Genomic DNA, 12,434 nt, shown 5'->3' on the forward strand with positions numbered 1-12,434 from the left:
GTTTATGTTCATTCCTGCTAGCTACACAGGGGTTTGATGTAGCTGCTTTCAATCCTCCAGCTCTGCCGGGACAAGTAATATTTCAGGCTGTTACTGAACTGAAGGAGGGAGATCATTTCTTGACAGGTTACACCTCCTCTTAAAAGTGTTTGTCTGGCTGGCAGCCCTGGTTCCCAGGTCTCTCCTGAGGGAAGAAAGTTTCTGTGCAAAATACTAAAACTTTTAACAGAGAGGAGGGAAAGGCGATGGCCACATGATGGGGCCAGTATGTACCACAACACGGTTCTTTTATGTGGGATGACTCTGAACACTGACTGAGCTCCATTCCTTTGGATTTGAAGAGATGTTTAGTTGGGCACTTGGGAACCTATAATGCTGAAGCAATTTTATGGATGGTGACACTACGATTGAAGGGTTATTTAATGTTGTAGAAATTGTTAAAAACACTTAGCTTAAACTGGAACTGCCTGTTATTAAAGGCTGGTTTCCCCACATCAGTTCCATAAGCTCTGATAGAAACACCCTGGGTTCTCTCCTGCCTTGGTGGGAACTGGAGGGAATCATCCCTGTTGCCCTTGGCTCCAGGCTGGTTTTTCTGGGGAGCGAATGTGGAATTGATTTGTTTGCTGTTGAGAAGGGAGCCAGGCCAGTTCTCAGGGAACGAGAACTCCCAGCATCTTCCCAGCCCAGCCCAGGCTGCTGCCCTGTCCCAGCCTCTGTTCCCCTGGGGGCCCTGCGTGTTTGACTCTAGAGCAGGCCTGGAGCAGCAGCTGAGGCAGAGGACAGCCTGGGCCGGGCAGATGCTAGGAGCAGAGCACCAGAGGCCTCTACTGGCTCCCTCCTCAGCAGCAAACAATCAGTCCCCAACCGCACCTCGGGACAGCAGCCTGGCGCCAAGGGCAGTGCCCAGTGGGGGTTTCTCTTTGTTTTCTTCCGGGGGTGAGCAGGGACCTGGGGGTGTTTCTAGCAGGGCAGTTGGAACTGAATTGGGGAACCAGCTTTTAATAACAGGCAGCTCAAGTTCAGACTAATTTTGTTACAATTTTCTTTATAATGTAAAATAATTCAAAAGTAAACAGGCAGGAATTATTGTAACTCTTTTCTCCCGTTCATAGAAAGAAACGGCTTTTTGGCTTTTCATGATACGGGAGTCAGGTTCATTCACTGTTCAGAAGCAACATGCTCAGAAGCCTGTTGTGTTTCATTTCTTAGGCTCCGCTGCCATCGTGTGGCCATTTCCTTCCCCTCCTTTCTGTCCAAAGCGCAGAGCCCAGTCCCTCCAGGGAGAGAAGGACGTCTTTCTTCTTTCCTTCCTCAACAGCCCCCTTCCTTGGAGAGCTCCTTGTTGGGGTCTGGGTGGGGAACAGTCATTTCTGAGGATTAATTTCACACCATATTTGGTGTTGATATATAGATTTTACAGCCAGACTAGATCACTATGTACCTCTGCTCTGACCTGATTCAGAACAGAGTCCAGACAATTTTACCCAGTGACTCCTACAACCACCCCAAGATCTTCTGGCTGAACGGGGAGGGTTCATTCAGAAAGTCATCGTGTTTGGATGTGAAGGTGGGAAATGATGGGGAAATTGGCCCCTCTTTCAAGTTTCAATGTTGTAACTTCTACATCTAGACCTGGGTGGCCAAACTAAGCCTGAGAAGGAGCCAGAATTTCCCAGTGTAACTGCCAAACGTGCACCTTTGTATGCAACTACTGAGTCAGTTGTGAACCTTCCCATCATTATCATTATCCCTTCGAAATGATGATGGTGATGTACACTTGGCTCGATATCCCAGTGTGCCCTGGACATCTACAGGCTGCATTAGCCAATCCAACCATTCGGCACTTGCATATGGGCACCTCTGTATTGTGTCTGAGTCTTGTACAGCTATGAAAGGCTGGTAGATGCCGATATTTTCCCGTCTTTTTAACCAGCACTAATACCAGGCCAGGCCAGGGCTGGGAAGAGAGAGAGAGCAGCAGGTTTCCCCTATTGTGTCCATCTGTCTTTTTCTTGACTAGCTTCACCTCTGCACCAACTTGTACTTTTCTTGCGTGAGCCTGGCTAGCTCAGTTGGCAGAGCATCAGACTTTTAATCTGAGGGTCCAGGGTTCAAGTCCCTGGTCAGGTGATAAACTTCTCACTACGATTGTAAGAATCTGACTTTCTGGAGTCTTCTTTGGTGTTACTCTTTCTCTTCAGGATTTTGCCTTTCCTAAGAAGGGCCTTTGTGTGGGGGGGATTGAAGGGGCAACTTCCTGACAGCCCCTCTGTCCTCACAGGCTGGAGGAATAAAGTCCTCTGGGCATAGAGCATGTTCCTCCTCTGCACACACACACACACATACATTCCCTCGAGGAGGCTCTTACCTTCTAAACAGGGACGGCTGTTTTCTAGTAAACTCACTAAAAGGGAAGGAGAAAAATCGAAAGAGGTTCCTCTGGAAGCTCACGTATGTGAACCCGAATAATCTCTCAGTCCTCAAAGAGAGACCTCGAGAAGGAGACTTGCTGAATCAAAGCCACAGGAGTCTCTGAGGTTTCCCTGGCCCCTCGCCCCCATCCTGCCTGCCTGATGTCAGCATCTCTCTGTGAGGTCACCACCTCCCCACCACCTTTGACCAATAGTCTGAGGTCCTGCAAAAGGCCTTTGTGATGTCACTGCCACACCCCTCCCTTCCTGTGCCAATGTCCTGCCCCAGCCAGGCACTTTGGAGGTTTGAGCTACTCCCTGTGGATCACCCCACTCAAGGAGCGTTCGTTCTAGGCAGCAAGCCGGCTAGACAGGAAAACATCAGACGCTGCTCCCAATGCTGCACTCAGTTTTTCAGAAATTAGTCGACTTTATGGCCAGAAGAGACCATTAGAGCATCTAATCTGACCCCCTGCATATCACAGGCCTCCTGTATGACACAATAGCTACTTTTGGGGTAAACACATTCCAGAAAGGCATCTAGTCTTCATTAAATGACATCAGGAGATGGCGAACCCACCACTTTCCTTGGTAGCTTTTTCCTGTGGTGAATCATCCTGACTGTTGAATATTTGTGTCTTATCTGTAATATGAATTTGTCTCTTTTCACCTTCCAGCCATTGGGTCTTGTTAGGCCTTTCTCTGCTCGATTAAAGAGCCCTTTAACACCCAATCTTTTCTCTCCATTAAGGCCCTTCAACACTTCAATGAAGTCACCTTTCAATCTTCTTTTGAAGTGGTGGCAGCCCTCCAATAGGTCAGCTAGTAGAGCAGAGGACTGGAGCCAGGGCCTCTGCTGGGCCCGCTCTCCGTGGCAGGCAGGTGGGTGGCTGCATCAGGGGCTGCAGCCCAGCTCAGAAAAGGAGGGGGCCGGACAAAGCTGGAACCTGATTTCAAGAACACTTCAGTGATGCCCGAGAGTCCTAGCCGGGGCCAGTCCCAGGAATCCAGGCCAGCCAAGAGACAAGGGACTAGCTTGTCTTGTGGCCCAACTACTGCTGGAGAAACAGAGAAGCTGCATTTTGCTTCTCTCTCTCCCCACCAGAACCTGGGCCAATACAAGAACGACCTCCCCTGCCTTGGCTCACCTCAGTTTCTTGTCATTGCAGAAAGTCAGCTGTTGTCATCCACTCTGGCCACTTGATGCCTTTTCTTACCTGCCAAGTGAGGGCGGGTGAGTGCACAGGCAGCCAGCGCTGTTTCAAGCTGTTCCCCCGGATCAGGTGAGCTGCAGCTCAGCGAACCCGAGGGTCTGAGGGGAGCTACTTTGCAGCAGAGGGAGACCAAGCAGCAGGTCCAATGCCGGGGGCTGGCAGATAGAATCTCAATGGAGTGTGTTGGTCGAGATCCCGGCTCCTGCTCCTTTGCAAGGCGTGTGCGTTTGCTCCGGGTTTTAGCCCGCTAACGCAGCATAGGCTTGCTTTGCCCTGGTTTGCTGTATGAGTTCACAGTGAGAGATTGCTAGTCACAGCTCAGGGGGTGGGTTTGTGCACATTAGGAGTGTAAAGGGAACCGTCTTTGAACAGAATTGTGTGTTAAGGGGTCTTGCTTTGACTTCTTCCACTGGAGTCATTTCGGGGAAGTGAGCCTCACTTAGAGTTACCTCCTTAGGGTGTTCGTGGCGTGGCTGGGAGCTCGTCACGGTGAGGTTGAAAGCGGTGGGGGCAGAGATGCACGTGTGTCACACAGTCTTGGCATTGGTTCTTGGCTCTCTGTGAGCTAAGATCAAGCATAGTAGCTGGTCTTATCAGTTTAATATCTGATATGTCCTTTATTTGAGGATTGTATATTAAATTGATTTTTGAAACAGAGGGCTGGACTAGGAGCTTGCTCTGTCCACTCCATGCATCAACCTGGTATTGCATTGTCTCCAGGCCTGGTGCACCTCCTTTTGGGGAGAATGTTCTGGTTAGAAAAGCAGAAAGAGTTTTACTGTGGTAATACTTCCTGAAAGTGGATTTATTTATTTTCCCCCCAAGTCATTGAAATGTCCAGAGTTTTGGTTTCTTGATGAGAAAATATTGTTATGATTTCTTGGGAGCATTTTGTGAGTTGATAAAGGTGAGGTTCTTTGTTGCCCCAGCTGAAAAATAAGAAGATATATTGGAAGTGGAAAGATTCAGAAAAAAGGGCAACAAGAATGATGAGGGGCTATGGAACAGCTTCTGTAGCAGAAGAGAGCCATGAGATTGGGACTTTTCAGCTGGGAAAAAGAGACAACAAAAGGGGGATACAATGGAGGTCTATAAAATCATGACTGGTGTGGAGAAAGTAAAGAAGGACGTGTTGGTTCTTCCTTCTCATAACACAAGAGCTAGGGGTCACCAAATTAAATTAACAGGCAGCAGGTTTAAAACAAAGAAAAGGAAGTATTTCTTCACACAACCCACAGTCAATCTGTGGAACTCTTTGCCAGAGAATGTTGTGAAGGCCAAGACTGGAACAGGGCTCAAAAAATAAAAACAAAAAACAACCACCGCCAACAAAAAAACTAATTGTTTCCTGTGTTGGACCAACTGCCAGTGGGAAGAGCAAACACAGCAAAGGCTACAAGCAGGTGAAAAGAGAGGAAAAAACTCAGGCAGCTCCCCTGGAGACCAGACAGAGCACCCGGAATAAAGTATGCTAGAGCAACCTACAGAAGAGAGCAGTCCTAAAAAACAAAAAAAATGGGGGGGGGGGCATGTCAAATAACCACAACCCCAGAGAAAAAGAAAACTTCAGCAATGAGAAAGAAAGAACGGTAGAGCGCTCTAAAGGCCAAACCCCCAGCAGTTTATCTTTCCTTCACCAAGTACCAGGGGAGAGCGCAAACGCAGTCCCCCACTACCACAAATTCTGCAGTTGAGTTTCCTACATTTGGGGAAATCACAGAGATCAACACACCCGCAGTGCAATGGATAAGCCTCACCCTGGGAAAACCACCTTGGTGATCATGGGATCTCCCCTGCCAGGTAAGTTTAAGCTCCTACTGCCCAGCCGTCACCCGCCCTCGCTCACCCCACACTCTCAGCCCAGGGTGGGGGACACCAGGCCCACGCCCGCCGGCCCCACCCACACCAGCCCCCACTGTCAGGATCTGCCCCCACGTGGCCCCACTCTTCTCCACGCCGAGTCCCAGGTGCCAAACTCAGGCCCTGCTTGGCAGCCCGCTGCCTCTCCCACGATGCTCTGCTCGCACACATGCTCCCGCGGCTCTGGCCCTCCAGTCGGGCCCCTCCCCCTGCCTGCCCGGCCCTGCGCACTCCCCTGGCCAGCCCGGGCTCTTCGGCGCTGAGAGCCCGGCCGCCAGCCCCACCAGGGGCCCTTGCCAAAGTGCCGCCCGGTCCCCGCCGGGGCCTCTGCTGGGCCCGCTCTCCACGGCGGGTGCGTCAGGGGCTGCAGCCCAGCTCAGAAAAGGAGGGGGCCCGACAATGCTGGAACCTGATTTCTAGAACACTTCAGTGATGCCCTAGAGTTGTGGGATAGCTCCCGGAGGCCAATACCATCAAATACCAGCCACACTAACCCTAATCCGAAATGGCCATAGTGATTTGAGCGCTACTCCCCTCATCGGGGAGGAGTACAGATATCGATATTAAGAGCCCTTTATATCGAAATAAAGGGCTTCGTTGTGTGGATGGCTGCAGTGTTAACTCAGTTTAATGCTGCTAAATTCAAAATAAACTCGTAGTGTAGACCAGACCTTAGTGTTCAAACATCTCCTATCTTCTTTGGTGAAAATAAGATCTGAGTTTCTGTCAAATACACAGTACAGAAGTAGCTGAGTGCAAAACCTTCAGCCAGGCATGTTTTGCTCCCTTCCTGCCTCCGCCCAAGCGGCAAGGCAGAAGCGGACGAGACAGGCCGGCTCGAAGACGCCTCCCTCCCGCTTCCCTGTTGGCTGCGCAGAGCTCTTGGCCTGCTCGTGTCTCGTCAGGGAAGTGCGGCCATGCGGCCCAAGCCTGAGTCAAATCCGCAGCCTGGCCAAGCACCATCGCACCCCGGCACGGAGCCTGCAGCCCATCATCAAGGTCAAGAGCAATGTAAGCACCTGTCAGCGGTGCCACCTGGCACATCCCTGCCCCTCTCTAGAGCCCCAGGGGGCAGCATTTGCAGCGTCCGGTCCTGGGGGAGGCCTCAGATCCCTGTTGCAGGGGGTCCCATTGTTATGCTTATAAGAAGCACGAAGAATCTTTTTCAGGGTGCTGGCCCCTTCCGCAAACGCCACTGGAGTCCAGAGCCCCTACACCCCCACCGCAGGGGCCAGCTCCCGCCCCAGGCTAGTGCCCCAGCCCCATGGTGCCCGCAGCCTCCCTCCCAGCCCCAGAGTGGGCGGCATGGCCCCAGCCACCCTAGCCCCGGAGCACCGAGAGGGCAGGTTACGCGGCCCCGACTCGACCTGCCATTGACTCACGTAGCTCTGCGCTCCGTCAGCTGGGCTGAAGGCAAGAGGCCAGCCTGTGAGTGGTGAGGGCCTCCTGTCCCGGCCTGAGGCAGCAGTGGACCGCTCACAATGACGTCCTTTTTGTGTGCAACTGCTGCAAAAACCTCCCAGACAGAGAAGCAACAGGCCAAAATGCTACTATACAGCTGCCAAAGTAGCTCAGTTGGGAGAGCATTAGACTGAAGATCTAAAGGTCCCTGGTTCAATCCTAGGCTTTGGCAGGCCCTTTCATCCCTGTTTGTGCAGGGTTGGCTTGTTTTCTGGGAGGGCAGCAGCACCTTCATCTGATTTTGAGCTCCTCAGCAGGATAACAGAGAGTATGGGTGTCAAGGTTTCCTCCCCCACTCTGAAGTTTAGGTTACAGATGTGGGGACCTGCATGGACCCTTCTAAGCTTAATTCCTAGCTGAGATCTGGTAACACTGCCACCAGCCAGAGATCAGTGTCTGGCACACTTTCTGTTTCCCCAAAACCTTTCCTGGGGAACACAGATCCAAACTCCTTGGATCTTAAAACAAGGAGAAATTAACCATCCCCCCTCCTTTTTCCCCCACCAATCCTTGGTGAGTTCAGACCCAATCCCCTTGGGTCTTAAAACAAGGAAAAATCAATCAGGTTCTTAAAAAGAAAGCTTTTAATTAAAGAAAGAAAAGGTAAAAATTATCTCTGTAAAATCAGGATGGAAAATACTTTACAGGGTACTCAGATTCAGAGGGACCCCCCCCACAGCCTTAGATTCAAAGTTACAGCAAACAAAGGTAAAAATCCTTCCAGCAAAAGAAACATTCACAAGCTGAGAAAACAAACATAAGACTAATCCGCCTTGCCTGGCTATTACTTACAATTTTGAAACATGAAGGACTGATTCAGAAAGATTTGGAAAGCCTGGATGTACGTCTGGTCCCTCTTAGTCCCAAGAGCGAACAACAACAACAACAAAGAGCACAAAACAAAGACTTCCCTCCACCAAGATTTGAAAGTATCTTGTCCCCCTATTGGTCCTTTGGTCAGGTGTCAGCCAGGTTTACTGAGCTTCTTAACCCTTTACAGGTAAAAGAGACATTAACCCTTAACTATCTGTTTATGACAATGGGCTTCTCCCCCTAGCTGGCCCACCTGACCTATAACAATGAGAGATGGGAGCTGTCTTTCCCACATGACTTATTTGTCGACCCAAAATGGCGGGAACAGCGTGAGGCAGGACGGCCCTCGGAGATGGTGCCAGAGGGGGCAGGGACTTGGGAGGAAAGCGTCTCTGCAAAGCTGAGTGACGACAGTGCTGGGGAAGGGGCATCTGGCACGTGGAATGTGGCAGGGAGTCAGAGGCCCAAGAGGAGACACTTGATGTTAAGGTGTGAAAGGAAAGATCCATGGTAGGAACTGGCTCCCTTCCTCTGGACCACACGGTGTTTGGTGTTGGGGCGGATTTTAATTGTGTCAGCCAGCCTGAGAACCGCTGGTCCCGTTTTCTCGACCTTCAGAGGAAATGTTTTTACAATGAGCACTACCTGGCGCAGGTCTGTAGTGAGGTCAGCTTAGAGGACGTGTTTCTCTGTAGCAGAACCAGTGGAGGGTGGGCGGTAGCCTCCTATTCCTCTGACCCGAGCTCACAGCAGCCACAGAGGGGATACACCTTTCTGCAGGGACAGGCCAGGAGTCGCACTGACCAGATTTACGTGAAGGAGAGCACGTCGACATGGCTAATCTATGGGGCACTAGGTGAGTGGCAGAGGCTTCAGGTGCTGAGAGTTTGCCTGACCCCTCAGGGACACAGTGTGAGGGGGTGTCCCAGGGATCTCTATGAAAGGAGCAGAACAGGATTTACTTGGGGTGGGGAGAGAATTGAGAGTGTCTCAGGGGGTTGTACAGAGGTGTTGCTCTGGTGAGAGACTGGCAAAAACACAGGCCTCGCTGTGAGCAGGATTCGAACCTGCGCAGGAGAACCCTATTGGATTTCGACTCCAACGCCTTAACCACTCGGCCATCACAGCTGTGAGCACAAATCTTCCCCAATGCCAGAGAAACTGGTAAAGAATCACAATGCCCAGGCGTGAAGTTATCTGAGCTACAGAATTCCCACCGCAAACCTGGCCCCCAAAGCACAGGAGGGATTGGGGGTTTGTTCGCTTTGCTTAGCCATGTGCAGTCGCACAGAGAGCGCGTTTAAAAGTTTCCCCTCCCACAGAGCAGGAAGGGGAAATGATTCTCAACTTGAAGCCTGGTGTGAATGAGGATGTCTGGACCAGGGGGCCAGGGACTGGCCTTTGCTAGAGAAACCACTGTCAAGTTTTAGCCAATTAGGACAAGTCAGCAAATAAAACAACCTCAGGTCTCAGTAACTGCTGCAGGTAGCAAAGTCCTACAGGGAGCAGTTTCTGGCACTTCACCTGCCCAGCTCTGCTCCCCGGCTCTTCTCGGGCTCCTGCTCTCTCCTTAGCTCCGCCCCACTCTGGCCCAGGCAGTTCCAGCTCCCACGGAGGATGGGACCCCCTGGCCTGGTGACTCCCTCATTACACTGCCTGGCCTGTCAGTGCGGCTAACTTGGAGCTTTGGCCTCTCCCCATTGCCCCTGGGGACTGTCAGTCTCAGGGTCCTGATTTCCCATTGGCCCTTCCCCCTTCTATTGGTGCTGGGAACTAGCCAACCTACGCCCCCCCACACACACACACTAAGTTGTAGTAAAGGGCCAAGAGCCCCCTTACACAAGCCAGCCCCATGAGGGTCACTGATGTGCAGAGAAGGCAGCATGAGCTGGTCCCATGGTGTAACGGGCAGCACTCAGGACTCTGAATCCTGTAATCTGAGTTCAAATCTCAGTGGGACCTTGTGCTGGCTTTTGGTAAAGCCCTGGAGCTCCCAGAGCTCAACTTCCCTGTCTCCAGTTGTGCAAAAGCCAGTCTTTCCCCTTCTGCTGGGTGACTCACCCCTCCTAGAGCCAGGTCTCTGGCTGGGGTGGCCACAATGGGTTGGGGCTCTAGAACTTGCTACCCTGATGGGTGGGATTCTTGCTGCTTCACCTGATGCCCACAAGTTTGGCCCTGGTGCTTCCTGCCACACTTTTCCTGGGGCCCACATGGCGCTTGAAGGAAGGAGGGTCAGGGCTGGGATTGATAGTCAGGGCTTGGCAGGAGGGAGGAAGAGCCCCAGGCTGGAGCCCCACACACCTTCCCTCCTCCTCTGGGCACCTAGAGCAGAGGGGGCCCAGCTCTGTCTGCTGGACACCTCGGCAGAGTAGGTGAGTTCATGTAAATACAGTCTGGTCCCAAAGCCTCCCCCAACCCTGGCTCATCACTAGCTGTCAGGGGAGAGTCATTCACACCTTGCATCCAAATCATCATTTGAAATTCTGAGGTTGGCCAACATTGCTGAAGCCAATGCACCGACATTGTCAGCAAACACAACAGCAAACACAACCAGGCTTTGTCCAGACTTTTCAAACCTATTAAACTTTCTCAGGTACAAGTATTTTTCATACGTTGGACCTGCTTTTAAAGTGTGTGTTAATGTTGCAATTTCCATTCAGATTTGCAACCAATGACAACATTGGCAGCGCTGCATGTAACTACCTGACCACTGGGGGGTGTTGGGGAAATTCGAGGGAGGGGTGCACAGCCCCTTGGCTGGGGGGCGTATAGGGAATGCCCGGTCTCACTGAACTGAGTCTCCTACTGCAGCACCTCAGTAGGTTACATCAGAGAGGAGCTGCAGTGTCTAGGCAGTGGGATGCCTGTGCCTTTAAGAGCCCAGCCCTGGGAAGCCCATGCTGAGAGGTGCTGCCTGTGGGAGGGGAAATAGAAAAGCCCCTCTGCTCCCCCCACCCTGTTTTTGCAAACACTGGAGTCTCAGCCCCCCAGGGTAACCGTTACCCCTCTGCCCCTGCCTGTGCCGGGGTTTAACCCTCTGGCAGCGCCTCCCCCTGGGCTTAACCCGGCTCCTTCCCCGCTCCCTGACTTTGCCCTTCAGCCCCTCTCCTAACTCTGCCTCCAGCTGCTTGACCCCCCGACCAGTCAATTTCCACCCGCTGCTCAGACCCTGGCCACCCCCCTCCTCTGATTTGCCCCCTTTGCCCCTCTTTAATCCCTGTAAAAAGTAGGGGGCGCTGGGTCCCATTCTCGGGGGGGGGAACGGGGTGCCTGCCCCTGCCTGCCCAATGCTCAAAGCGCCCCCCACGATCTTGCGGATGTTTGCCGAGTGCTGCAGGGTCACCTGCAGGGGGAGAGAGACGCGGTTAGGAGGTGATGCAGCCAAGGGTGCCTCACCCAACACTGAGATGCAGCCACCTCTGGGGTGGGTTGCACAAGTCAGCAAATGAATTTGGAACAGGAAACGCACTGAAAGGACCAAGGCCGCTGCAGGAGGTGGAGAAAACCAGAAAAACCAGGAGCCCTGGATCCCAGCCCTCCCCCTCTCTACCCCCTAACCCCCAATCCCCTCCCACATTTGAGGGGAGAACCCAGGAGTCCTGGCCCCCAGCCTTGCCCACCCCCATATTCCATCCAACAGCTGCCCCCCCCCCAATTGCGGGGCAGCGCCATGGGGCACACCGGGGCCTGCCTGTTTGCTCAGTACAGACAACACCAGTGCCCCAGGGTGCGGAGAGATGATGCTAAGAGAGAAGCAGGCAGCAGACACCCCCATGACAGAGAAAGAAGTGCTAGGGGGCGCCGTGCTGCAAGGAGTGAGGGGGGTTGGCAGGGAATGGGAGGATCTCCCCTCACAGCGGGTGCATCTGTCTCCCCCGCAATTCCTCCCCAGCCCTACCCCGGCCCAGGCTAACCCCGGCCCAGCTACCAGGGTTACATTTGGCCTGGATTCCCCAGCTGCTGGGGGAGGGGCATGGGGCTGGGGAGCATGAGCCTCTACTCCCCCTTCCCCCAACACAGCTGCATGGGCACTGACCAAAGGAGCCTGCAGCACTGCTGCCTAGAGGAAACTGAGGCACCAGCCAGTGACAGACACATCATGGCTCTCCTCATCCTCATCCTCTTTTCCATAGACAACCCGGGGTGGGTGGGGGGGAACTCAGGGCAGTTGCATAGTTAACCTGTGGAACTCCTTGCCAGAGGATGTTGTGAAGGCCAAGAGTATAACAGGGTTCAAAAAAGAACTAGATAAATGAACAGGGGACAGGTCCATCTCGGGCTATTAGCCAGGGTGGGCAGGGATGGTGCCTGTAGCCTCTGTTTGCCAGAAGCTGGGAATGGGCGGCAGGGGATGGATCACTTGATGATTCCCTGCTCTGTTCAGTCCCTCTGGGGCCCCTGGCACTGGCCGCTGTCAGAAGACAGGAGGATACTGGGCGAGATGGACTTCGCGTCTGGCCATTCTTATGTCTCCCTTGGAGCAGCAGCGACACCCAGTGAGCAGTCAGAGTAATGCACAGGTGTCTCCGTTTGCGCAGCAGTGACACCTCGTGGTCATTCAGGGTAATGCACAGAAGGTGTCTCCGTTGGCGCAGCAGTGACACCTCGTGGTCATTCAGGGTAATGCACAGAAGGTGTTTCCCTTGGTACAGCAGTGACACCCAGTGGCCAG

At 52.9% G+C, this 12,434-nt stretch overlaps 6 non-coding genes across 6 annotated transcripts; 4 read left to right on the plus strand and 2 right to left on the minus strand.

Moving 5' to 3' along the window:
• The first annotated feature begins 2,060 nt into the window (after positions 1-2,060).
• Positions 2,061-2,133, plus strand: TRNAK-UUU. The gene has a single exon. It is a non-coding gene; the product is annotated as a tRNA-Lys (tRNA).
• Positions 2,134-4,170: 2,037 nt separating this feature from the next.
• On the plus strand, positions 4,171-4,364 carry LOC123358554. Its single transcript, XR_006575755.1, has one exon. It is a non-coding gene; the product is annotated as a U2 spliceosomal RNA (small nuclear RNA).
• Positions 4,365-5,272: 908 nt separating this feature from the next.
• On the minus strand, positions 5,273-5,436 carry LOC123358551. The gene has a single exon (XR_006575753.1). It is a non-coding gene; the product is annotated as a U1 spliceosomal RNA (small nuclear RNA).
• A 1,612-nt stretch (positions 5,437-7,048) lies between these two features.
• Positions 7,049-7,121, plus strand: TRNAF-GAA. The gene has a single exon. It is a non-coding gene; the product is annotated as a tRNA-Phe (tRNA).
• Positions 7,122-8,808: 1,687 nt separating this feature from the next.
• Positions 8,809-8,890, minus strand: TRNAS-CGA. The gene has a single exon. It is a non-coding gene; the product is annotated as a tRNA-Ser (tRNA).
• Positions 8,891-9,652: 762 nt separating this feature from the next.
• Positions 9,653-9,724, plus strand: TRNAQ-CUG. The gene has a single exon. It is a non-coding gene; the product is annotated as a tRNA-Gln (tRNA).
• The last annotated feature ends 2,710 nt before the right edge of the window (positions 9,725-12,434 follow it).

This window comes from Mauremys mutica, unplaced genomic scaffold (assembly GCF_020497125.1).
Source record: "Mauremys mutica isolate MM-2020 ecotype Southern unplaced genomic scaffold, ASM2049712v1 Super-Scaffold_100089, whole genome shotgun sequence".
Taxonomy (NCBI): domain Eukaryota; kingdom Metazoa; phylum Chordata; order Testudines; family Geoemydidae; genus Mauremys; species Mauremys mutica.